Genomic DNA, 24,449 nt, shown 5'->3' with positions numbered 1-24,449 from the left:
CGTGGGAGGGAGGAGCAGCTGGGAGGCGGGTGCGTGCTGGGGAGCATCGCTACGAGGCACAACAAACAAAATGGCATGGGTGTAGAATTCTTATCTCCCCACATACGTGAGTACTTAATAACAAGAAGCAATACATATAGACTAAACACACAAAGACAATAAAAGTACACTAAATACACATTCTTGCCCCCAAAAATGCATTAATAAAAACACCCTTTAAGGGAAAAAAACAGGTAAAACATGTTTTTTTTAATCACTTCGCACCACTCCAATACCAAACCTTTTCCACACACTGGTAAAATGTCTCTACTTTTAAGTCTTTGCCTGACAGTAGCTCATCTAAATTCAGAGGGCTCACAAAACTGTCAAAGACTGAGTGCCAGGCTGTTTTTTAACACCTTGGCAGCTAGGTGTTTTCCCCTCCTATGCTGACTTTCCATTATTTCTATTGATTCATGACGAGCTCAGCTCGTCACCAGCACAGCTCAACCGTGCATTATGACGGGCTCAGCTCGTCATGAGCATGGAAAGGGTTAACATCTGCATTCCATAGCACAAGACCACACCCACCAAACCTTAACATGGCCTGCACATGAAGCTAATACACAGGGGTGGAACACGTCATCCGAGCTTGCTTTTAAGTGTAATTTCTCACCCCTCCTGAGTGGAAGATTAGTAAGGTGGAAGATTAGTAAGGTAGTTCGAAGGTCACCCTTCCAGAGAAAGCCTGTACCCCTGACAAGAACCCTTTGGTCACGAGGCTATAAATAATAAATGTAGAATGATTTGCAAAACACCCCTGAAACTCCTGAAAAATCGGAGTCTATGAACACTACTGAAAATAAACAAAAGATTGTGAACTTTAGTTCTACCAAATATGAACACGTAAACATATATGTTAAGTGTTGGAAATGGGATCCCCGGCTGGCCAGGGCTTTCGCCAAAGTCAGTCAGAGACCACCACACCCAAGTCAGGGCAAGGGAGTTACACGCCAAGATAACCCCTACTCACCCTCTAGGTAACGTGGCGCGAGCAGCAAGGCTAAACTTGGAGGCGATGTAGGTTAAGTATTTGCGCACGCACCCCAGCAACAACAACCAAAGGCCCACCACAAAGGAAACTCCACACCAGGTTATGTAAAAATAGCCTTTGTATTATAATAAATAAACATCAGATAAAACACACATCTTGTTACACTGTGCCAACAGGCACGGGCGGAATTTACAAGGGATATTGCACAGGACAGGGCCACTTGGACCACTGTCAGGGGTATCAGCACTTTTAGAACTTAGCACTTGTAGAAAGAAAAATCAGTGTATCACACAATATAAAAATAGAGCACACGACCAGTAATCACTGGTAACAGGACCTCACTAGCACCACCTGTACTAGGGAGAAAACAACCACCTATGTATTACAATACCTGTAGGGGTGTAAGAGGAAAACACATGATGCAATGCATAACATTCATTCAGAGGTGTAAAGGCACATGACGCATAAAAACACATTCAGAGGTGCAGGGGAAGGAAACACATGATGCAGAACCTACATTCAGCGGTGTAAAAGCAAAGCACATGACGCATAAAAACACATTCAGAGGTGCAGCACAAGAGAACACATGATGAATAAACTACCCATTCAGAGGTGTATAGAAAGTACAATTGCGCCCAACTCACGTAAGTCACCACCTGTGACTGTCCCTAGGCCCTCTGGCCTTGTTGGGGCTAGGACGCCCTGTGTCCCAAGTGTCAGGGTCCTAAACGTGGCAGTTGCCCACAAAGTGCTGGGCAACTGGTGCAGGGAAAGTTTGGGCAATGTTGGAGCCTCTCTGGCTCAAGAACCACCACTGTGGCACTGATGAGCCTCTCTGGGCTCTGGGCAAGAAAATGGCACCCTCAGAACCTCTCTGGGCTCTCAGACACGAAGGGGCCCTCGAGCCTCTCTCAGGGCTCGCAAAGCAAAAGGGCTGGAGCCTCTCTGGGCTCCAGAACGAGGGAATGGCACTCTCAGAGCCTCGCTGGGCTCACAGACACATGTGGGCACGTTGGAGTCCCTCCTCGGGGGACTCTGCAACCAAGGGGGGGCTGGGAGCCTCGCAGGCTCACGAACGGAATGGCCCCTCAGACTCTCGGGGCTCTTCTAACCACTGGTGCCTCGAGCCTCGCAGGCTTGTAATTATCCGGCCCCCGGGGCCCCTTGTGGGCTCGAAGGAAATGCCCCGAAGCGTTGGAGCGGCCCTCTGCCAACTGGGGCCGCTCTGAGAACAAGGAGAAACTGCCCCCGGAGTTGGAGTCCCTCCTGGACTCTGCAAAGGAGAATGCCCCCGGAGTCAAGACTCCCACACTCACCGGGTCTCCTGCGGCGGGCGGCTGCTTCCCTGCTCCCGGAGAGCTCCCGCACCTCGGGGCTCTCCTCAGTTGGGGACCGGCTTCCTCCTTCCTCTGTGGGCAGCGCGGGGCTCTCCTTCAGGCACCGGGGCCCCGCCTGCACCTGCAGCCACCACTCTGTTTCTCGCGCCGCAGCGCTTCCTTGGGAGGCGGGGTAGGCTCCCGCCCTCCTACTTCCGGTTCCGGTGGTCCCGGAGGCCCGCCCCCGGCCTGCCTGACTTCCTGGTCGGGCGCCGGGCAGCGGCTGGAGCGATTTGCGGGCAAATGCCGGGTGGGCACCGGCTCTGGGGAATAAAGCGCTTCCAAGCGCAACAAGGGGGATTAACACAGCGCTCCCAGCGCTATATTCCGAAATAAAGGGCTCCTCCAATCACGGCGCTGATCGCCCGGCGAGCCTCCCGCAGCCACAGCCAATGGCAGCGCGGCTCCCGGGTGACGCCAGCAGCTGCTCCTCGGCTTCTCCCCGGCCCCGGGCTGCAGCAGGGATTACGGGGACGAAATCGAGGTGGGCACTCGAACTAAGTCACTTAAAAGGTGAATCTGCGGCGTGGGCAGCCGCCAGCGAGACAATAAAGCGCTCCCAAGCGCTTAGGGGCCACAGAAAGCGCGCCTATCGCTAAAAATAGAAGCAAAGCGCTATTGAGCGCTGGGGCATCAGGAAAGCGCGCCTAGCGCTATAAATCAAATAAGAGCGCCTCCAGGCACTCTAAGCCAAAATCAAAAGCTCCAGCAGGGACTGGAGGCCGGCAGAGGGGCAGGGTAGGGCCAGAGCCAGCACACTGGGTCTCCAGGCAGGGAGACAAGCCAAGTGGCGGTCCTCTTGGCCCCAGCAGCAGCAACAGCCCCCTCTGGCAAGGATCCAAAAGTAGAACATTTTCATGGGGACACAGCCCCTTCTTTATACTGTAAAATCCCTTTGTCTAAGGTGCAGGGTGGGGGGAAAACCAGTTTCAGCTGGCTTTGGAGCACTCTTGATGGCCCAACCACCCATTTCTTTCACTGGGGAGGCTAGGGTCGTTAGACACACCACAGGGGGGCGGAGCCAGCATTGTGTGGGGAAAACCCAGCCCATCCAGGACACAGGTACACTCCTCCCACACATCACTCATGCTAATCTCCCACTCACCACCGGGCAGACCCATCCAGACTTCCTGGAGCCTGGCATGCCAGCCAGCTCCAGCCAATCACACGCCAGCACCCTCACAGCACACGTACAGCCATGTCTAGAAATGGCGCTTCGCTACTAGACACATACATGCTGCATACACCGTTGCGCAGCATTCACTCTCACGAGTTCACACATACCAGACTCAAGCCTGCACACCCCACGCATCAGGAACTACCAGGGACACATACATTCCCCATGCATTCCTATGGGCGGGCAGGCCTAGCTCAGCACATGCACTCAGAGTGCGCACGCACTTTCCCCTGGGACACAGTGAAAGTGCGCAGAATCCAAAAATCACCATCTCCAGGTCACCATTTCACGCAAAAAGTCTAGGGGTGAACCTGCCCTAAGGGCCAAAGTCCAACATAACCCCCTTCCAGCCAAAACGCAGGGGAGACCAATCACCACCGTGATGGACTTCCCTGCTTGGGGCGATAGAACACGGACGCAGGCCCGCAACTGCAGGGACACCCTCCTGTTCTACGCCATGGTGAACCCATGGGATTCCCTCCAAACACACTGTCTGGACCGACTGGGCTACCCCACTGGTACTCCCAAGTTGTCCGCGGCCAGGACCAGGCCCTGGGCCACCCAGGTGCCACTGGTCCATGCCAATTCGCAGAGCGGGGGGTAGTAACCCCTGGCACACAGGAGCCATTCTCCACTCTTCCTGTCCGCAAGACAGGACTAGACTGCCACTGGTTCTCCAGCCTAAGGCCTACAACCTCAGGCGGACCAGGAGTCTCAGGGAAGGCTCTCCTCCCCTTACCTCTTCTTTTAGGGTTCCTCCTCCCCGTGCGAGGGGGACACCTAGAACGCCATTCCAACCCAGGGTTTAACCCCTCAGGTTGCACCGGGGTCAGAGGTGGGCTCTCCCACCCTCTGCACCCCCTTCCAGAGGTCTGCCCTCTCCCACCTGGAGAAGTTCCTCTGGAAGAAGAACCGGTCAGGACACTGGTTACAGTCGTCCTACCCTTCAGGTCAGGCTGATCCTGAACCTGGCCATCCAACCTCCGGTCTAAAACCTTTGGTGGAACAATTGCCTGGCACTCCAGGACTTCTGGGGATTCACACGCAATCCCCCTGAGGTTAACAACTGACACATCTGTTGTGTGACTGTCTGTCTGGCGCAGATCTCCCGCCCTCTGTCCACCTGACAGTGCGGGACGATCCCCCAGACCAGAAGTGGTGCCACCCGGGTCCCTCCAAGAAGATCTAGCCCAACTGGCTAGTCTCTGGTCCACTGGTGCATCCACTGGGAAACTCATCCCCCAATCACTCCTCACGCTGGACTCCTGTACCCTCCCTACCGGAGCGGTACTGCCAGCCTCTAGAACCACAGGAGCGCTGGTTACAGACGCTCCAGGTCCTCTACTCACTAGGAGATCCTCCTCAAATGGGCTAACAGGACAGCCTAGGTCCCCAACCTGGTGTTCCCTCAAGAAACCACCCAGGCTCTGAGACAGGGCTTCGGGCCTCTGGGGGCTCTCAGCCACCCACTGACTCCTGCTCCACTGAGCCAGGCAGTCAGCCCCTACACCCTTCTCACTATACTGGGACCTAGCTGGGCTACACTGAGCCTCTTCCACCACGCTGGGCTGGAAGATCCCTGACCCACTACTTTCGGAGTCACTCACCAATGACTCTACAGAACCTCTGGCCCTTTCCCAGCGGTCTGCTTCCTCAGCAAGCGTGTCTGGATCAGTCAACCCATAGTCCAACAGGTGTTGTCGCAACCCTGGCAAACAACTACTGAGCACCTGCTCTCTGAGAACCAGATCAAACAGTTTTACAAAATCACCTTCTGTGTGAACCGATGACCAATCAGACAGTGCATCTTGACATTCATCCACAAACTCTCCCCAAGACTGGTGAGACAGTTTCATACTGCCCCTGAATCTCAACCTATACTCCTCCTCTGGGGAAACAGGTACCAGACTGGGGGAGCTGGGACTGAGATTTCCTATACTGGAATCTAAATAGCTGCCACCACTGGACTCAACCCTCCCTGGGGGATCCAGAACATTATGACTGCGGTCAGGGGATAATCTACCCTCCCGAGGTACTCTCTCTCTGGCAAAGGCCCTCTCAGCCTCTGCAATCCGCTCATTCACACCCAACTGCGCCATCTCTCTGGCATGCTCTAACCTGAGCTTTTCCATGGCCAGCTGGTGCTCCCTCTCTTCTCTCCTATCCAACCACACCTCTGGGGACAGGGAAAGGGATGGGGTGCTACATCTGACACTGGACCCAGCAAGGGACTCCCTATCTAGGGGGTACTCGCTCTCTGCTGGCGCCCACCCACTGTCAAACTCACTCTCCACATCAGACTCTTCAGGGCTCCCCTCAGGCCCACCACCCTCCTGGTGTGCGGCCCGGGCCCTCTCTCTCTCTCTGTGCTCACGCTCCCAGTCACTCTTCTGCCACAGGATCATGTTATCCCTAAGCTTGGACTGGGTGTCTGACTCACTCACTGGGATGTCTCTCTCCTTACATAACCGTACCAACTCATGCACACTGTACTTAAACAGGCCACAAAGGTTAAAAGGCGATTCCATCTTGACAGGATGCTCACAGACACGTGCAACACAAGGGACCTTGCAATCTGAAGTAGGAGTACACAATTCCAAAACTTCCACACTCTCCTTAAAAAAGAACTCACTCATGCGTCCAGGAAACACACCATTCATCCACACACACCCTCCCCTCGGATCGGTAAGGCAGTTTCTACCACCCCTGACTTCTCAACCTGACCAAAAGCGACACAGGTACCAAACTCTGGAAGCAGGGCGGGGGACAAATGTACAGGACACAATTATCAAATGACACTCTTCAGGAGAAGAAACAATGGAATTTTACCAACAACAATAATCCCCAAAATGTGGTTATCTAAAATGCAGAGTTTTGTGGTGCAGCCAGCCGCTACCAAGGTACAAGGCAAACACAAATCCTTATCCCACCGCTTGCCGCCAATGTTGGAAATGGGATCCCCGGCTGGCCAGGGCTTTCGCCAAAGTCAGTCAGAGACCACCACACCCAAGTCAGGGCAAGGGAGTTACACGCCAAGATAACCCCTACTCACCCTCTAGGTAACGTGGCGCGAGCAGCAAGGCTAAACTTGGAGGCGATGTAGGTTAAGTATTTGCGCACGCACCCCAGCAACAACAACCAAAGGCCCACCACAAAGGAAACTCCACACCAGGTTATGTAAAAATAGCCTTTGTATTATAATAAATAAACATCAGATAAAACACACATCTTGTTACACTGTGCCAACAGGCACGGGCGGAATTTACAAGGGATATTGCACAGGACAGGGCCACTTGGACCACTGTCAGGGGTATCAGCACTTTTAGAACTTAGCACTTGTAGAAAGAAAAATCAGTGTATCACACAATATAAAAATAGAGCACACGACCAGTAATCACTGGTAACAGGACCTCACTAGCACCACCTGTACTAGGGAGAAAACAACCACCTATGTATTACAATACCTGTAGGGGTGTAAGAGGAAAACACATGATGCAATGCATAACATTCATTCAGAGGTGTAAAGGCACATGACGCATAAAAACACATTCAGCGGTGCAGGGGAAGGAAACACATGATGCAGAACCTACATTCAGCGGTGTAAAAGCAAAGCACATGACGCATAAAAACACATTCAGAGGTGCAGCACAAGAGAACACATGATGAATAAACTACCCATTCAGAGGTGTATAGAAAGTACAATTGCGCCCAACTCACGTAAGTCACCACCTGTGACTGTCCCTAGGCCCTCTGGCCTTGTTGGGGCTAGGACGCCCTGTGTCCCAAGTGTCAGGGTCCTAAACGTGGCAGTTGCCCACAAAGTGCTGGGCAACTGGTGCAGGGAAAGTTTGGGCAATGTTGGAGCCTCTCTGGCTCAAGAACCACCACTGTGGCACTGATGAGCCTCTCTGGGCTCTGGGCAAGAAAATGGCACCCTCAGAACCTCTCTGGGCTCTCAGACACGAAGGGGCCCTCGAGCCTCTCTCAGGGCTCGCAAAGCAAAAGGGCTGGAGCCTCTCTGGGCTCCAGAACGAGGGAATGGCACTCTCAGAGCCTCGCTGGGCTCACAGACACATGTGGGCACGTTGGAGTCCCTCCTCGGGGGACTCTGCAACCAAGGGGGGGCTGGGAGCCTCGCAGGCTCACGAACGGGATGGCCCCTCAGACTCTCGGGGCTCTTCTAACCACTGGTGCCTCGAGCCTCGCAGGCTTGTAATTATCCGGCCCCCGGGGCCCCTTGTGGGCTCGAAGGAAATGCCCCGAAGCGTTGGAGCGGCCCTCTGCCAACTGGGGCCGCTCTGAGAACAAGGAGAAACTGCCCCCGGAGTTGGAGTCCCTCCTGGACTCTGCAAAGGAGAATGCCCCCGGAGTCAAGACTCCCACACTCACCGGGTCTCCTGCGGCGGGCGGCTGCTTCCCTGCTCCCGGAGAGCTCCCGCACCTCGGGGCTCTCCTCAGTTGGGGACCGGCTTCCTCCTTCCTCTGTGGGCAGCGCGGGGCTCTCCTTCAGGCACCGGGGCCCCGCCTGCACCTGCAGCCACCACTCTGTTTCTCGCGCCGCAGCGCTTCCTTGGGAGGCGGGGTAGGCTCCCGCCCTCCTACTTCCGGTTCCGGTGGTCCCGGAGGCCCGCCCCCGGCCTGCCTGACTTCCTGGTCGGGCGCCGGGCAGCGGCTGGAGCGATTTGCGGGCAAATGCCGGGTGGGCACCGGCTCTGGGGAATAAAGCGCTTCCAAGCGCAACAAGGGGGATTAACACAGCGCTCCCAGCGCTATATTCCGAAATAAAGGGCTCCTCCAATCACGGCGCTGATCGCCCGGCGAGCCTCCCGCAGCCACAGCCAATGGCAGCGCGGCTCCCGGGTGACGCCAGCAGCTGCTCCTCGGCTTCTCCCCGGCCCCGGGCTGCAGCAGGGATTACGGGGACGAAATCGAGGTGGGCACTCGAACTAAGTCACTTAAAAGGTGAATCTGCGGCGTGGGCAGCCGCCAGCGAGACAATAAAGCGCTCCCAAGCGCTTAGGGGCCACAGAAAGCGCGCCTATCGCTAAAAATAGAAGCAAAGCGCTATTGAGCGCTGGGGCATCAGGAAAGCGCGCCTAGCGCTATAAATCAAATAAGAGCGCCTCCAGGCACTCTAAGCCAAAATCAAAAGCTCCAGCAGGGACTGGAGGCCGGCAGAGGGGCAGGGTAGGGCCAGAGCCAGCACACTGGGTCTCCAGGCAGGGAGACAAGCCAAGTGGCGGTCCTCTTGGCCCCAGCAGCAGCAACAGCCCCCTCTGGCAAGGATCCAAAAGTAGAACATTTTCATGGGGACACAGCCCCTTCTTTATACTGTAAAATCCCTTTGTCTAAGGTGCAGGGTGGGGGGAAAACCAGTTTCAGCTGGCTTTGGAGCACTCTTGATGGCCCAACCACCCATTTCTTTCACTGGGGAGGCTAGGGTCGTTAGACACACCACAGGGGGGCGGAGCCAGCATTGTGTGGGGAAAACCCAGCCCATCCAGGACACAGGTACACTCCTCCCACACATCACTCATGCTAATCTCCCACTCACCACCGGGCAGACCCATCCAGACTTCCTGGAGCCTGGCATGCCAGCCAGCTCCAGCCAATCACACGCCAGCACCCTCACAGCACACGTACAGCCATGTCTAGAAATGGCGCTTCGCTACTAGACACATACATGCTGCATACACCGTTGCGCAGCATTCACTCTCACGAGTTCACACATACCAGACTCAAGCCTGCACACCCCACGCATCAGGAACTACCAGGGACACATACATTCCCCATGCATTCCTATGGGCGGGCAGGCCTAGCTCAGCACATGCACTCAGAGTGCGCACGCACTTTCCCCTGGGACACAGTGAAAGTGCGCAGAATCCAAAAATCACCATCTCCAGGTCACCATTTCACGCAAAAAGTCTAGGGGTGAACCTGCCCTAAGGGCCAAAGTCCAACATTAAGTAAATGATATTAGAGCACTGGAGATCTCCGCTTATTTTTCTCCTTTGTTTTACATTTAGTGGACATCTTGAGGCTGTCCGCTCAACTAGTCAGAGGTCACGGCAGAATAAACAAAAGGAACTGTTTCGTTTTTATTGAGACCCTTTCTGAGTGTCCCAGTAAGAGCGAGGGGGCATTCCTAGCAGCAGCTTGGCTCGGCGCGCTGCTGCTTCTGCCTGTCAGAGCCGAGGTGCGCCTCTCCTGAGGTGGGCGGGGCTGCTTGGGGCCCGTCCGAGATGTCTAATAGGCATGAACTCTGGAGACTGACAAAGAGCAGTGGGATACACGATTTATTTATGCGTTTTTATGTAGCGCAAACTTTACCTGAAGGAGTCTAAGCGCTTTACAATAGAACAGTTTACATTATTCAAGGACTTCAGAATGCATTAATTACATAAAAGATATTAAACTCACATAAGAATGGTAGTAAATACATACGTCTACTACAGATACTAGTGGTTAGACTTACATATGTACAAGTTGCAAATTCTCTCAAGATTACATTGTTTTTTAAAGTTGAGGCGATTACGGTTGGACAAATATATGTTACAGATTTACAGAGCAGGATCGTCTCGCCATTGCTGCAGTTCTTGCGGTGCTCGTTCATCGAGGCCTTCTGGGTGCCGTTGCACTCCTGGGCGGTGATCTAGGGCCTGGAGGGATCCCCGAGCTGGTGATGGTTGTAGGGGTAGAAGGCCAGGCGGTGGTGGGCGAAGTTGGCGTGCTGGAGCCCGGGGCTGTTCTTGCGCTCACGCTGGCCGCCATCTATGGAAAGGGGGTGAGCTCAGCGCTGTAGGGCATGAAGGCTCCATAGGTGGTGTAGGGGGTTTGTAAATGGAGGAAGGGTAGTCATTGGTTCGGTGCTGTGGGTGAGAGACTGGAGTAGTGGGAGTCGGTCAGTCTTCGGTTCGCCCTGAAGTGATCTCCTGAGCGGGGTCATCTTCCAAAAAGGAACTCACCGCTGTGGCCATGGGTGTAATTGAATATGTGACGTTATCCCACAATCAATTACCCCGCATACCATCACCCCACATTTTTTATAACACAATTACAATAACCCGCAAATTATCACAACGCAAACTTTTACAATGACTATGCCTTTACCACGCATGCCATTACAACGCAAAGACATGCGTGGTAAAGGTATACTTTAAAGGTAAGTGAGAGTACCCTACCCTAACCTACTGCCTAATGTCGTAACCCTGCACGACCCTCACTCAACACCCAGTCCTTTTCCTACATTTATACTACCCAGCACGACCCCCAACAGTACCAGAAACCACTATTTTGCACTACACAACACTACAACACTACCCTAAAACACTAACCCCAGCACGACCCTACACTACACAAACACCACAACACTACCCTACCCTACACAAACACTACCTTAAACCCTAAAACACTACCCCCAGCATGACCCCCCGACCCCGAGTCCAGTCCCTACACTCAAACACTGCCCTGCACGACCACCAACACTACCCTAAACCCTAAAACACTACCCTACACTACACAAACACCACAACACTATCCTAAACCCTAAAACACTACCCCAACACAACCCTACACTACACAAACACCACAACACTACCCTAAAGCCTAAAACACTACCCACTACACTACACAAACACCACTGCTCTACCCTAAACCCTAAAACACTACCCTGCACGACCCCCCGACACTACCCTAAACCCTAAAACACTACCCTACATTACACAAACACAGCACCACCCTAAACCCTGAAACACTACCCCCAGCACGACCCTATTCTACACAAACACCACAACACTACCCTAAAGCCTAAATATACCCTGAGCACCCCTCCCTAAACTACACAAAGACCACTGCACTACCCTAAACCATATAACACTGCCCCAGCACAACCCCTACACTACCCTAAACCCTAAAACACGACCCCCAGCATGACCCTACACTACACAAACACCACAACACTACCCAAAACCGTAAAACACTACCCCCTAGGCTACACAAACACCACTGCACTACCCTAAACCCTGAAACAATAGCGCCCGCCTGACCCTACACAAACACCACAGCACTACCCTAAACCCTAAAACACTACCCTACACTACAAAAACACTACCCTAAACCCTAAAACACTATCCCAGCATCTCCCCCACCAACCCCTAAAAAATTAACCCAACCCCCCTTACCTCTCTCCTTGTTGTTCCTGCTTCACCTCGTCTCTGAGGGGTGGTGCACATCGTTGTGAGGAAACGGAACAACCTCTGTCTCCTCACAATGACATGGATCGCTCAAATTGTTTTTTTCGCAACGCGTGTGCATTTACCATTCATGCCTTTACAACGTATTTTGTGGTAAATGGGCACGCTTTCTAAAAAAATGCAGAGTAATGGTATGCGGGGTCAAAACCTGTGTATAAATAGTTTTGTTGTAAACATGGATTACCCGGTAATCAGGGTGGCCCCCGTGACCAAGGGGAGGCCGCCATCTTGGTCCTGGTGCTAGGGCTGTAGCCAGGAGGTATTGAGGGTGATAAAGCGGGAAGGGGGGCCGGCTCACAAATCCCTCCCCACAGCAGCAGCAAAAGAAGAGGGCTCCTGTGAAACAGGAGCCCATAATTCTATCGATGCCCAGGCCGCTGGCGCAAACCGCCTCTTAGTTCCCATGTTGAATAGTTACCAAATAAAGAGACGGGCGCTGGAAGCAGGAATCAAGAACAGAGTTTATTTCTCATGAGGAGAGCCAGTCATTTCGGACACGAAACACGGTGTCTTTCAGGAGGTGCTCTAACAAGTGAGCTGAGACTCTTTCTTTTATACCTTACAAAACACTTGACAGTACAATCAGGACAGTGTGACGCAAGAGAAAAGACATCCCTATAATCCTCGTGTCAATCCCACCCCACATGTGTTCACAATAGGGACCCTTGACCTGCTGATAAGAGGGGAGGGCAATCACGCAGCTGAGTGTTCCGTCAACAGTTTAGGATGTGCGCGCCTGATCATAGCCAGGGGGTGGGGTGGCCAGGATCAATAGTGGGTCCTTTGAAGAGGAGTGACTTCATACAATAAGGGCAGTAAATGGTATCTCCTGACTCAGGCGATGGCCTCGGACATGTGTGGTCAGCCGGACTCAGGGGAAGGGGTCATCAAAGGAGTGGTATTCATGCCGCGTGGACAATCGAGCGCGGAGGGAAGGCTTGTCAACAGAGGGGCATTTATGGAAGGAAAGGAGGGGTTGGTCAGGCGCGGCCGTGGTTCCCAAGGACAGGGTCTTGCAGAAGAAGAAGGTTTACGGCTTGCCCATGTGAGAAGAAGGGAGGGGTAGCCAGGGTGGACACAGGGACAGAGTCACATAGAGAGAGAGAGATCTTATGACCCGTACATGAGAGAGCGGGGGCAGTCAGGTGCAGCTGGGGAGGGCTATGTCAGCTAAGGCGAAGGATGCCTCTTCAAGAGGGAATGGGGGGGGGTTTTGTGCGGGTCAAGCAGGAGAGTTGCCTTTCGCAGCAGGGTCGCGCAGAGGGAGAGGGTTTCATGGTCTATGCATGAGATACGCGCAGGAGGGAAGCCGGGGATTCCAATGGGTAGAAGGCCATGGTGCCAAGAATGGCTGTACATATGCATATGAGTACGGGCTCTTACTGGCAGAGTGATACGGTCAATAATTTACGGTATTCATGGTGCTCACAGGGAGAGGAGCGGGAAAAGAAGGGAAATGAATGCTGTTTATGTACATCAATTTCTTCAACTTCCACAGTCGCCCCTTTTTACATACAGCGTTCATTTTTGCAATTGATGGGGTTACAGATAGACAGGCATCGTTGAAGAATTAGCATTTGCTGATACTAACATTTGGCATACAATCATAGACAGTTGAGGTGATGGGCGGAATGCAGCACATAAGAAATTGCATTTCGTTGAGTTCCTAACAATTAAGCACACTTCATAGCATAAGTGTTTCTGACTTAAAAATGTGACCAATGAACAGGTTTGACCAAGCAGTTGAGAGCGGAACTCAGTTCAATACACAAGATCTCTTTGTCACAGTGTCTTTTTTTTATCAGTGAGCCATCACTGGTAGGCTCTAGTCCGTGTACTTTCGTTGGCGCTGTTGAGCACCGGCGGTGGAGCTATAGGTCCAGCTCGGTTCTATCCTTATGCGTTGCAGGGTGCGGTCAGTCCTCTGCTGTTAGACCACAGTCCTGTTCCCTAAACAATCCGTTTGGTGGCGCCTTATGCTCGGCACCTATATTTTCCGTGGCAACACCCTATTCCCATATGAATGCAGTTCTTCTTTTTGGCAAAAAGTCACGTGGAAAAGAGGGTGAGTGTTGTTCAAATAGTCGATAGGAGAGAGGGCGGAGTTGGGTCAGAGTTCCTGGGACACACAAAAGGGACCAAGGGAGCAAATGATAACAAGCAGGCAGACCCATCAATCGGGCCCAAAGAAGGGGGACAGAGACTCCAGGCACACGTGGGTTAGCAGACGAAGGGCTTCAAGGCGGCCCATCATTTTTTCATTTCCACGTTGAAATTGCGGTCTCGTCCCGTATCTTGTTGCTCTGCAGCTCCACCTTTGGTCGACGTCACACGTGTCTCAAGATCTGCAGCCAGGCTGTATGTCACCTCTGACCCTTCTCCTTCGGTAATCGTGAATCTTTGAATAGGTACAAAACAAGCTTTAGAGAACTGGTCAGGGGAAGACATTTATGCATGTGAATTCCTCCCTCACTCCAACGCACTTGGGAGATACGCTCATTGGTCATAGTCAGAAGTTCATTTACCAAGCAGTGCATATGTCGGCATTCCTACTGAGTTCATGCCAAGTTTTATTCATTGTCTACACAGGTCACATATGGAGGAAAGTCAGACTCTTATCAACTGTGTATTTCATCAAACTCTACATTTCGGAGCCTCCAGGGAGACTCGTCTTTCTAACCTGAGCCGTAACAGTCTAACATTTCCCTTCAAGGCTGGCTAACTTTTTCAAACAGGGCGGGGGGGCGCTATCATCGAGAGTCAGGGTAAAACAGAGTTTTCTCGAGGGACGACAGTTACTCATGGTCATCATGTTTATATCCGGGTCAGCAGCTGGGGTCTATCAAATGGGGCGGGGATGCTTCGGGCGCTCGCGCTTGGGTGCAAAAGGGGGTGGGGCAATCTGGACGTGGGGGGTCAATCTAGGCGCTGGCGTTTGTTTCTGATGAACAGAAATAAGGTGCCATTGACATACAGTTTCCCTATAAATGGCCAGATTTGGGGGACCTTAGTCGTCTTACCTGTCCTTTCCTTCTCAGCCAATTCAAGTCCATTCATTTTGCAGAAAGGAGAGGTAGTAATATGGCGAGACACAATCATTTTAGTTTCGGTCAATTTCGCTGAACACCTTCGTGTTCAATAAGTATCCAATCAAAACTGGTGCCGGTGGGGCACAATTTTACCACAAAGAGGGAGAGAAGATAGGGAGACTCTCATAGAGAGTGAGAGTCGTCCGCAACCTAAACGAGCCATTCGGTACACGTATGACATGTAGAGAGAGAGAGAGAGAGAGGGAGAGAGAGGGAGGGAGAGACGTGTACGAAAATAGGTCATTTAGTGCGCTCACAACACAGAACAGCAAAGGTCAGGTAACACGTAAACACAGGCAGAGGGAAGACATAAATCCGTACATTACATACACACAAACTCAGACAGGGAAGACAGCACATGTACTACACATATATAAGACATTCACGACAAAACAGAAAACGACAGGTGGCCAACAAAATTCATATTATATCCTACGTATCTTTATTATCCTATTTATTTACGTGCTTAGCTCTTTCTACCCTTCCCTCCTTTTCCTTCTCGCTTGTTACGTCTGCGAGCGTTCTCAATTGCCAATACTTACACCTAGGTTGATCGGTCAGAAATTAACCTGGTCGTGCTATTTACCCATGGTAGGATCTTAAACCATTTTTCAGTTCCTTCCTTTGGTGGGAAGTTCTCCAGGCTGAGGCAACGGCAAGTATTGATCGGGAGAACAGTCGGACAGCTTGGCTATATCTATAAGAGTGTGAGAAAGGGGGGCAGTGCATTTTGAACATCAGCAACATTTCTATCTTCCCAGACGGGTGGTGCCGTGGTAACCCTTACCCACACATTTTTCTTTGTCCTTTCCCTACCTAGTCAAATGTCTAGTTACATTATCTAACGCGTCATTTCTAGTCAATTTTCGTCATTCAGTACCCGTCCAGTTCCTATGTCAGTCCATCCTCCCAGTCGTCAGGCTCTAACGGCGGAACAGTCATATCTACGTCTATGTCTATCAAAGTTTGTTAGCACAAGTACTATGCTCAGATCCCCTTTTTCTCCTTTTGTCGGTCGCTCGATCGTCGCTTTTCCATACTTCAGTCGACGCTCCGACGGGACCTGCAGAAGGGAGGAGAAGAAGAAGGGGGGGGGGTGCAGCATTCAAAACACATCAGCGCGCATAAGTCCGAAAATGTTTTTACCTACCACATACTCGACCTATCTCCCCGGGGTGCATTCTCTACCATCTCGGCGTTTAAGCCCAGAGGGACCAGTAGCGTCAGATAGATAATCATCGATGGTCTGCGTATCTACATGAATCACACGATCGTGGCCTTATGGGTCGTGTGCAAGGGTGGCGGTCAGGTGGTATTTCTGTGGTATCGCTTTGAGGCTTCTAAAACACTTTTCCGGCTGCCTGTGACACATAATGTAGCTGCTAAATATCTGATCCTTTTTAACCTTCAGCTTTCATCATACTTATTCTTTGCTCATTGTAGTAAAACATCCAAAACTCATTAATGCAACTGCTACAACCATACTTTCCCTTTCAAAATACTTTTAATAAAAAAGTGTTGAGGTACAAATACAGGCCTACAACTCAGTGGGCCGGCTACGAAGCAGATTGAAACTGTACATAAGAAGAACGAAGTTGGTGGCAGTTCATTGCATAAAGTGCAGCAGTGCAATAAAATCGTATTAAACTTCCCTACAAAGCAAGCATGACGCATGTCAGTAATTCATTTTTAATTAATTCATAAATTCATTATCCAATACTCATTCTTTATCTAAATTACACCAATTCATTTTCCAAATCATAATCAGTACCCACCCTAAGTCAGTTCTTTGTCCGAGCACATACTCAATATCCTTCATATCTACTTTCATTATCCAAAAAACTTCATACATATCTCGGGGCAAAAAGCTGCGTGATCAGGGTGCAACAAAGTTTATTCAAAAATCTCATTTTGTGTCGGCGCCATTTTGGGTGGGGTCAGGTTGGTTCCAGCATAGTCAGAATGTCTCCAGTCTCGTATGGTTGGACCAGAACCTTCCGTTGGCAGTTCAAAAAGTTTGTGCTATGTGGTTAACAGTCTAACAATATGGACCATTAGTCAAAGAGTGGGGAGGGCGGCAACAATTTTCCTACCGGGTCATTCTGGTGTTCCACCGGAACTGAACAAGTCTGTGCCGTGGCTGCATTCTAGCCATTTCCAATCCGAGGCTGGCGCCGGCAGGAGTTGCACCGATGTCGCGGTTCCCAGTGAGGGGGGTGGGGGCGCCCATGTGGAGGGATCGGGGTTCCCCCCGGCTCTCATAGAATCTTCAAGGTTGAGGAGAGAAGGCATGGGGTGCGTGCCCGTCCTGGGCAAAAGACCGCTTTTTGATGTTGACCCTCTTTAAGTAAGAGCATTGGGGTGTCGCTGGAAGCCTCCACCTGGAGGGAGGTGGGGGAGGCTCGTTCGCGTCACCTCCCCCTTCCAGCGACCCTGCGCCGTTCCTCGGCTCCGTCGCTTCGATATTGGCCGTGCTGGCTATTGAAGATGGGGGGGGGGGTGGTCGGCGGCTGAGGCAAGACAGCCCCCCCCCTTCCTTTTTGACAGGTGGCGGGACTACCTCCAATTCTCCAGGAGTGGACATGTGGCGGGACTACCTGTAACTATCCAGGCGATGGCATGTGGCGGGACTACCTGCAACTGTCAGGCGTTGGGTGTAGTTGCGGCCATTATAGCACAAAGAAATGCCGCCATCCTTGCTTTGGCTTCGCCCTTCAACGAAAGCCGGATCGGGTGAGAGAGAGGGGTGGTCGGTGGCCGAGGCAAGACAGCCCCCTCTCTCCCCGTGGCCTGCAGGGCGGCAGAATAGGAGGGATGGAGAGGTCCCTGTCATTCTTTGGACCGCCTGCCCAACATCATCTCCTACTGACCGCGGCCAGGCGAGCCCCTTGTGCCTCGAGGCCTCGCCTTCCGGATGGGCGTAACCGCGGACCTGTTGCACTTCGGGAGCTTCCGGAATGGGGGTAGGTACCTATTGAATTGTTTCTATTTCATGTGACCGTTATTTTCGGCGTGGCGGGCAATGAGGCAGACATGTTGGGAGCAGGAATAGGCAGTAGAGCCTAGCTACCTCGTGGCTATTTTTTGCTGTCAAACTTTTCGCCATTTTATATTTCTTATTACGAACTATTTCTAATGTTTCTTATTTTTAGTGAAGTCAAAAGCTCATCAGGGGGTTACTGACTTAGCCTGATTTCTTTTTATTTTTCTTTCTCTTCCTTAGCGTGTTTCGAGCTAAAGTTTTCTGTTAGTAGGGAACGGTGATCACTTCATATTTTTATGTGTCCTTTTCACTAGGGGTACTTCTGGACGGACCAGACGAGTTCCCTCCAATAAATGGTCCGGGGTGGAACGAGATTATCGATCAAAAGGGGAACATATATTCCTTCATTAGGGTATCATCCTGGACAGACCGAGCGATGTACTTCCACTTACTGGGGTAGCCTCCTGGACGGACCAGATGGTCTACTTCCACTAAATGGCCCATGAGCGGGGAGCATATGCCCTCCATAAGGGTAGTCTCCTGGGCGGACCATGCGAGCTACCCCCCAAATAACCAAACAGTGGGGAGTGGGTAGGACTGACGAATTCACAAAGGGGCATAACCTACCCTTTACTACTTGCAAAGACTAGATAGAATATTTCTATTCCACGTTGTTTGCAGGCAGAAAATACCTCAAACGAAACAATTCCTGGAACAACGATGTCCAGGCAACCAACCAATCAGTGGGGAGAAAAACAGGCATGACGGATTACAACGGGGACAAACGTCTGCATTACCTGCCCTTCGCTATCCAGAAAGGAAGACAGAATATTTCTACTCGTCTCAGTTTGTAGACAGGGAAGATCTCAAAGAGCAACAATCGATTATTAATCGATTTCAAACAATCAGTGGGGAGAAAGGTAGGCATGACGGATTACAACGGGGACAAAAGTCTGCATTACCTACCCTTCTCTATCTGCAAAGAGGGACGAACGTTCCTATTCACCGCCGTTTGCAAACAGAGAATGTCTCGTTCTCAAGAAGAGAACCAATATGTCAAGTAGCATTCAAAGCTAAATGAACCAATACCAACAATATCAGTATACAAATACCGATTTCAATACAATCAATCAATCAATCAGGTGGATAAAACCACCCTACCAATCAGGCGTAAAAACACCCTACTTAATCTTACCCGGACCGGACCATACGGACAGTTCTTCGTGTTCCTCCTCCAGCGCCCGATCGTTCTCTTACTCCATGTAGCATTCCTGTGGGATTCCAGTCAGGACAATAGGTCACTCAAGAGAGGTCCGTTCAGAATTGGTGAAGTTCTTTCGATCAGCAGCCGGGCTAGGGCCCTCTCAAGGCAGGTATACTCCGATCATTTTAGATGTTCACTTCTTCGTCTGGATCTCTCTTACCGGACCTTATGTCACTGATGGACCCCGCGTTGGGACGCCAATTGTGAAACAGGAGCCCATAATTCTATCGATGCCCAGGCCGCTGGCGCAAACCGCATCTTAGTTCCCATGTTGAATAGTTACCAAATAAAGAGACGGGCGCTGGAAGCAGGAATCAAGAACAGAGTTTATTTCTCATGAGGAGAGCCAGTCATTTCGGACACGAAACACGGTGTCTTTCAGGAGGTGCTCTAACAAGTGAGCTGAGACTCTTTCTTTTATACCTTACAAAACACTTGACAGTACAATCAGGACAGTGTGACGCAAGAGAAAAGACATCCCTATAATCCTCGTGTCAATCCCACCCCACATGTGTTCACAATAGGGACCCTTGACCTGCTGATAAGAGGGGAGGGCAATCACGCAGCTGAGTGTTCCGTCAACAGTTTAGGATGTGCGCGCCTGATCATAGCCAGGGGGTGGGGTGGCCAGGATCAATAGTGGGTCCTTTGAAGAGGAGTGACTTCATACAATAAGGGCAGTAAATGGTATCTCCTGACTCAGGCGATGGCCTCGGACATGTGTGGTCAGCCGGACTCAGGGGAAGGGGTCATCAAAGGAGTGGTATTCATGCCGCGTGGACAATCGAGCGCGGAGGGAAGGCTTGTCAACAGAGGGGCATTTATGGAAGGAAAGGAGGGGTTGGTCAGGCGCGGCCGTGGTTCCCAAGGACAGGGTCTTGCAGAAGAAGAAGGTTTACGGCTTGCCCATGTGAGAAGAAGGGAGGGGTAGCCAGGGTGGACACAGGGACAGAGTCACATAGAGAGAGAGAGATCTTATGACCCGTACATGAGAGAGCGGGGGCAGTCAGGTGCAGCTGGGGAGGGCTATGTCAGCTAAGGCGAAGGATGCCTCTTCAAGAGGGAATGGGGGGGGTTTGTGCGGGTCAAGCAGGAGAGTTGCCTTTCGCAGCAGGGTCGCGCAGAGGGAGAGGGTTTCATGGTCTATGCATGAGATACGCGCAGGAGGGAAGCCGGGGATTCCAATGGGTAGAAGGCCATGGTGCCAAGAATGGCTGTACATATGCATATGAGTACGGGCTCTTACTGGCAGAGTGATACGGTCAATAATTTACGGTATTCATGGTGCTCACAGGGAGAGGAGCGGGAAAAGAAGGGAAATGAATGCTGTTTATGTACATCAATTTCTTCAACTTCCACACTCCAACCCCTTGATACTCACCGCCGCAGCCGCGGGTAGAAGAGGACAGGCCAAGTTCTCTGGGCATGGACTAATGTCTGTGCTCCCGCCGCCCCACTGTGGGTGTGGCGAGTCATGTGGGGGAGGGGCTCCCAGGTGTAAGCCCCTCCTCCCCCCGAAGTAGTTTGCTGGGAAGGGGGCACCTCCCCAGCAAAAATGTACCTCTGCGGTTGCCGGGGCAATTAGGACAGTCCCCGCTATCAGAGTGGGGCGGGATGCCTAATATTACTCAACAGCTGGCAATACATCACGCAGTGCTGGGGGGGGGGGGCGCACGTGGTTTGCATGAAACAGGAGACGTGAATGTCTCTCTCCAGCCTCCCCCGAGCCTGACTCTCTCCTCTTTCCTTTTCAGATCCTTTTGTGTGGATTCCACTCCGAGAGCTGAGGATACTCCTGGTCGGTAAAGGTGCAGCCGGGATCAGCGCCACCGGGAACAGCATCCTGGGGAGAGAAGCGTTCAAGTCCAGACTCTCGACAGGTCGGTCAGTGACCAAGAAGTGTCAGAGCGCGAGCTGTGAGTACGGGGGCGCACGGGTCACTGTCATCGACACTCCGGGGCTCTTTGACCCAGAAGTCTGTAATGATGAGATCATGAAAGAGGTGGAGCGGGGCGTTGCCCTCAGCGCCCCCGGACCCCACGCCATCCTCCTGGTGCTGTGGGTTGGGTGGTTCACCCCGGAGAACCGGGAGGCGGTCAAGAGACTGCGGGATCTCTTCGGGGCGGGGGTCGAGGAGCACCTGATGGTCCTGTTCACCGGGAAAGACGACCTGGAAGATCAATCGATAGAGAGCTATGTTAATGATCCGAGGGCACAGTTTATAGATCTGATCGTCAAGCCTGGGCGGCCTTACTGCGCTTTCAACAACCGAGCAAGAGGAGAAGAGGCGGAGCAGCAGAGGCGGGAACTGTATGACGTCATCAAAGGCCTGGTGGAAAGGAATAAAGGGGGGTTTCTACACAAATGAGATGTATGAGAGGGCGCGGCAGGCACTGTGGGGAAAGAGAAAGTGATAAAGAAAAGAATCCGAGAAAAAGCAGAAAGGGAGAAAACTCAAACACTGCCTGGGGGTGATGTAATTCAATAGAAAGAAAGAAAACGACGGTGAAATAACACAGTAGAAGGAGGAGAAAGAAAAAAGAAGAAACTGAGAGCAAATTGGTAGACATTACCAACTGTTGAATGTTCAACTAGGAAATGCTCAAAAGAAGTCCGAGTCTGGTGTCACGCGGTGGACAGAAGAGAGCGCTAGAATGAGGGGCCGTGGGGGAAGCGGGGGGGGGGCTGGGGCAGGGCCACCGTGACTGCATTCTTGAATCACCCGTTTGTCTGTAGCGCTGTGTGTCAGAGGGGAACTCTTTCTGGACGCCCTTTCTTCAAACATTTTTTTTGTAATTGTGTGTTCCTCTGGTTGCACCATAAATGTTTGAGATTCCAGCCACGGGCTGCAGCAACAGCCCTTTGATACCGAGATTGCAAGTTCAAGCAGCGCTTAATTTGAGCGGGTGGGTGCAGGTGGGGCCTACCGCGCCTCAAACGTGGAAACCAGCGCTCATTTGTCCCCATCAGGCTAGCATCCTGTCCTTCAGTTGCGCCAGCCTCCGAATTCGGGGCCCATCACTTCTTCTCCTCTCTGTGTTATCCCAGTCTCCGGCTCCACCTTTGCACAGTTAATACTGTCTCCTAAAGTGTAAAATGGATTCTTAGTGCTGGTAATGACTTTCACGTTTCCTCTCCTGCAGAAAAGCAGCGGCATAAATTACTATTATAATTTCATTATTTCTAATTGCCACGTCTAGCAGCAGACGCATTTTTCTTGCTTCATAAAATTTTTCAACCATTTAAATGGAGAGAGACGACACATTCTGTTTCCTCGTCTCACGATTCATGTTTTCAGAAAATTTATTTGAGATCAATTATTCTATCATGCTCCACATTTTATCTGAATTATTGCATTTACTTATTTGCCCGGTGACAATAGTTTTGCCTGACGTTTTTATTAAGGAATCTGTTTTCTGTGTACATGAAATCAACTCAGATTGAAATGGAGTCTTTCCTCATCGTGAAGTGTCTGCGCTGATTGAAGCGAACCCTGCCTGCGCTGACTGAAGAGATCCCTGCCTGCTTTGACCGTGCTACAGGAGTAGCAGAAATCACCGCCTGCCTGGCTGCCTGATCGGCTTGGAAGCCGTCAACCACCGCGTGTGTCCTGAGGAGTGAGAGGCGCTGGCCCCGGGACTGCGAGGACCAGCATTCCACATCTCCAGCTGGTCCTCTTCCCGCGAGTGCCGCGCCCCCCCACCGTGACACGCCCCCAGCTGAGCCCGTCAACTTCTCACGGCACCCGCTCCGCGGGTGCCACTCGTGAAGTGTCTGCGCTGATTGAAGCGAACCCTGCCTGCGCTGACTGAAGAGATCCCTGCCTGCTTTGACCGTGCTACAGGAGTAGCAGAAATCACCGCCTGCCTGGCTGCCTGATCGGCTTGGAAGCCGTCAACCACCGCGTGTGTTCTGAGGAGTGAGAGGCGCTGGCCCCGGGACTGCGAGGACCAGCATTCCACATCTCCAGCTGGTCCTCTTCCCGCGAGTGCCGCGCCCCCCCACCGTGACACGCCCCCAGCTGAGCCCGTCAACTTCTCGCGGCACCCGCTCCGCGGGTGCCACTCATGAAGTGTCTGCGCTGATTGAAGCGAACCCTGCCTGCGCTGACTGAAGAGATCCCTGCCTGCTTTGACCGTGCTACAGGAGTAGCAGAAATCACCGCCTGCCTGGCTGCCTGATCGGCTTGGAAGCCGTCAACCACCGCGTGTGTCCTGAGGAGTGAGAGGCGCTGGCCCCGGGACTGCGAGGACCAGCATTCCACATCTCCAGCTGGTCCTCTTCCCGCGAGTGCCGCGCCCCCCCACCGTGACACGCCCCTATACCTCAAAAGCGATCTATTGCACGCGCATCGCGGGACGCGCGCGGGTCGGAGCCCGGGGTGAAGCCCGGGAAAAGGGTGGGCCGTCTGTGGCCGTCCGGGGACGTACGAGGACGGGACGGCCCCCCCCCCCCCTTTTCATTTCGACCATCTCTACAGAAATCAACTTTCTTGGTAAGATACTAGGGGAAGCCCAAATAACCTACAAACAACATCAGAGCTCACATTAGTTTACTCGTGAGATAACATTTAAATAAAAATAATTTAACGCATATAGGTTAATAAATGGGCTTCAAAAAACTACGCTCCCGTACGATATTTATGAAAAGAATGGGGACAGAGAATGCTGTTCGGAAATCTACTGACAAAGCCATTAAACCTGGTCGGATAACTCTAACGCCGGCAATCAGTACATACTTCACTACACTTACAGCTAAAGACACTCAAGAATCGAATACATCAGGCAAAGAAACCTCTCTTAACGTTTCCGTAATCATAAGGGAAACTGAAAGCACTCCAATGATACCTAACTCACAATCTAAATTGGGTCACCTGGCCCCCGATTTAAGTAGCAAATTACTTTGTACTCCAATAGATCTACAAAACCCTGAACAGGAACCGTCTACTCTAAAAACCTCAACTCCTATAAAAAATGGAGGGAGCTCAATGTTATTTGGCGACTCAAATGTTAACAAATCAATTCTAGGACCACAAAATTCGGAACATGGAACAAGCCAGAATAATCAGGAAAAAACATCTCCTCCAATCACCTTACTTGATCTCTCATCGGATCCTTTCAACTTTAAAACAAATAATAATATCATTAACACAACTTCACCTATATCAAAAGCCTTGTTCTCGCTGCAAGAGATTTTGGAATCTGTCCTCTCTTTTCTGGGAAACATTCTAGAAAACTCCGATCAAACCCTGGACGTTCAAATAGGGATATTAAAA

General features: G+C 51.7%; 1 pseudogene; it reads left to right on the top strand.

The window, feature by feature from the left end:
* LOC144827834 (uncharacterized) overlaps window positions 1-21,879 on the top strand; it is a 161,909-nt pseudogene extending 140,030 nt beyond the window's left edge.
* Window positions 21,880-24,449: the final 2,570 nt, after the last annotated feature.

The sequence above is a fragment of the Lissotriton helveticus genome, chromosome 4_1 (assembly GCF_964261635.1).
Source record: "Lissotriton helveticus chromosome 4_1, aLisHel1.1, whole genome shotgun sequence".
Taxonomy (NCBI): Eukaryota; Metazoa; Chordata; class Amphibia; order Caudata; family Salamandridae; genus Lissotriton; species Lissotriton helveticus.
Note: the sequence above shows the minus strand (reverse complement) of the source record. Positions and strands in the feature narration are given on the sequence as shown.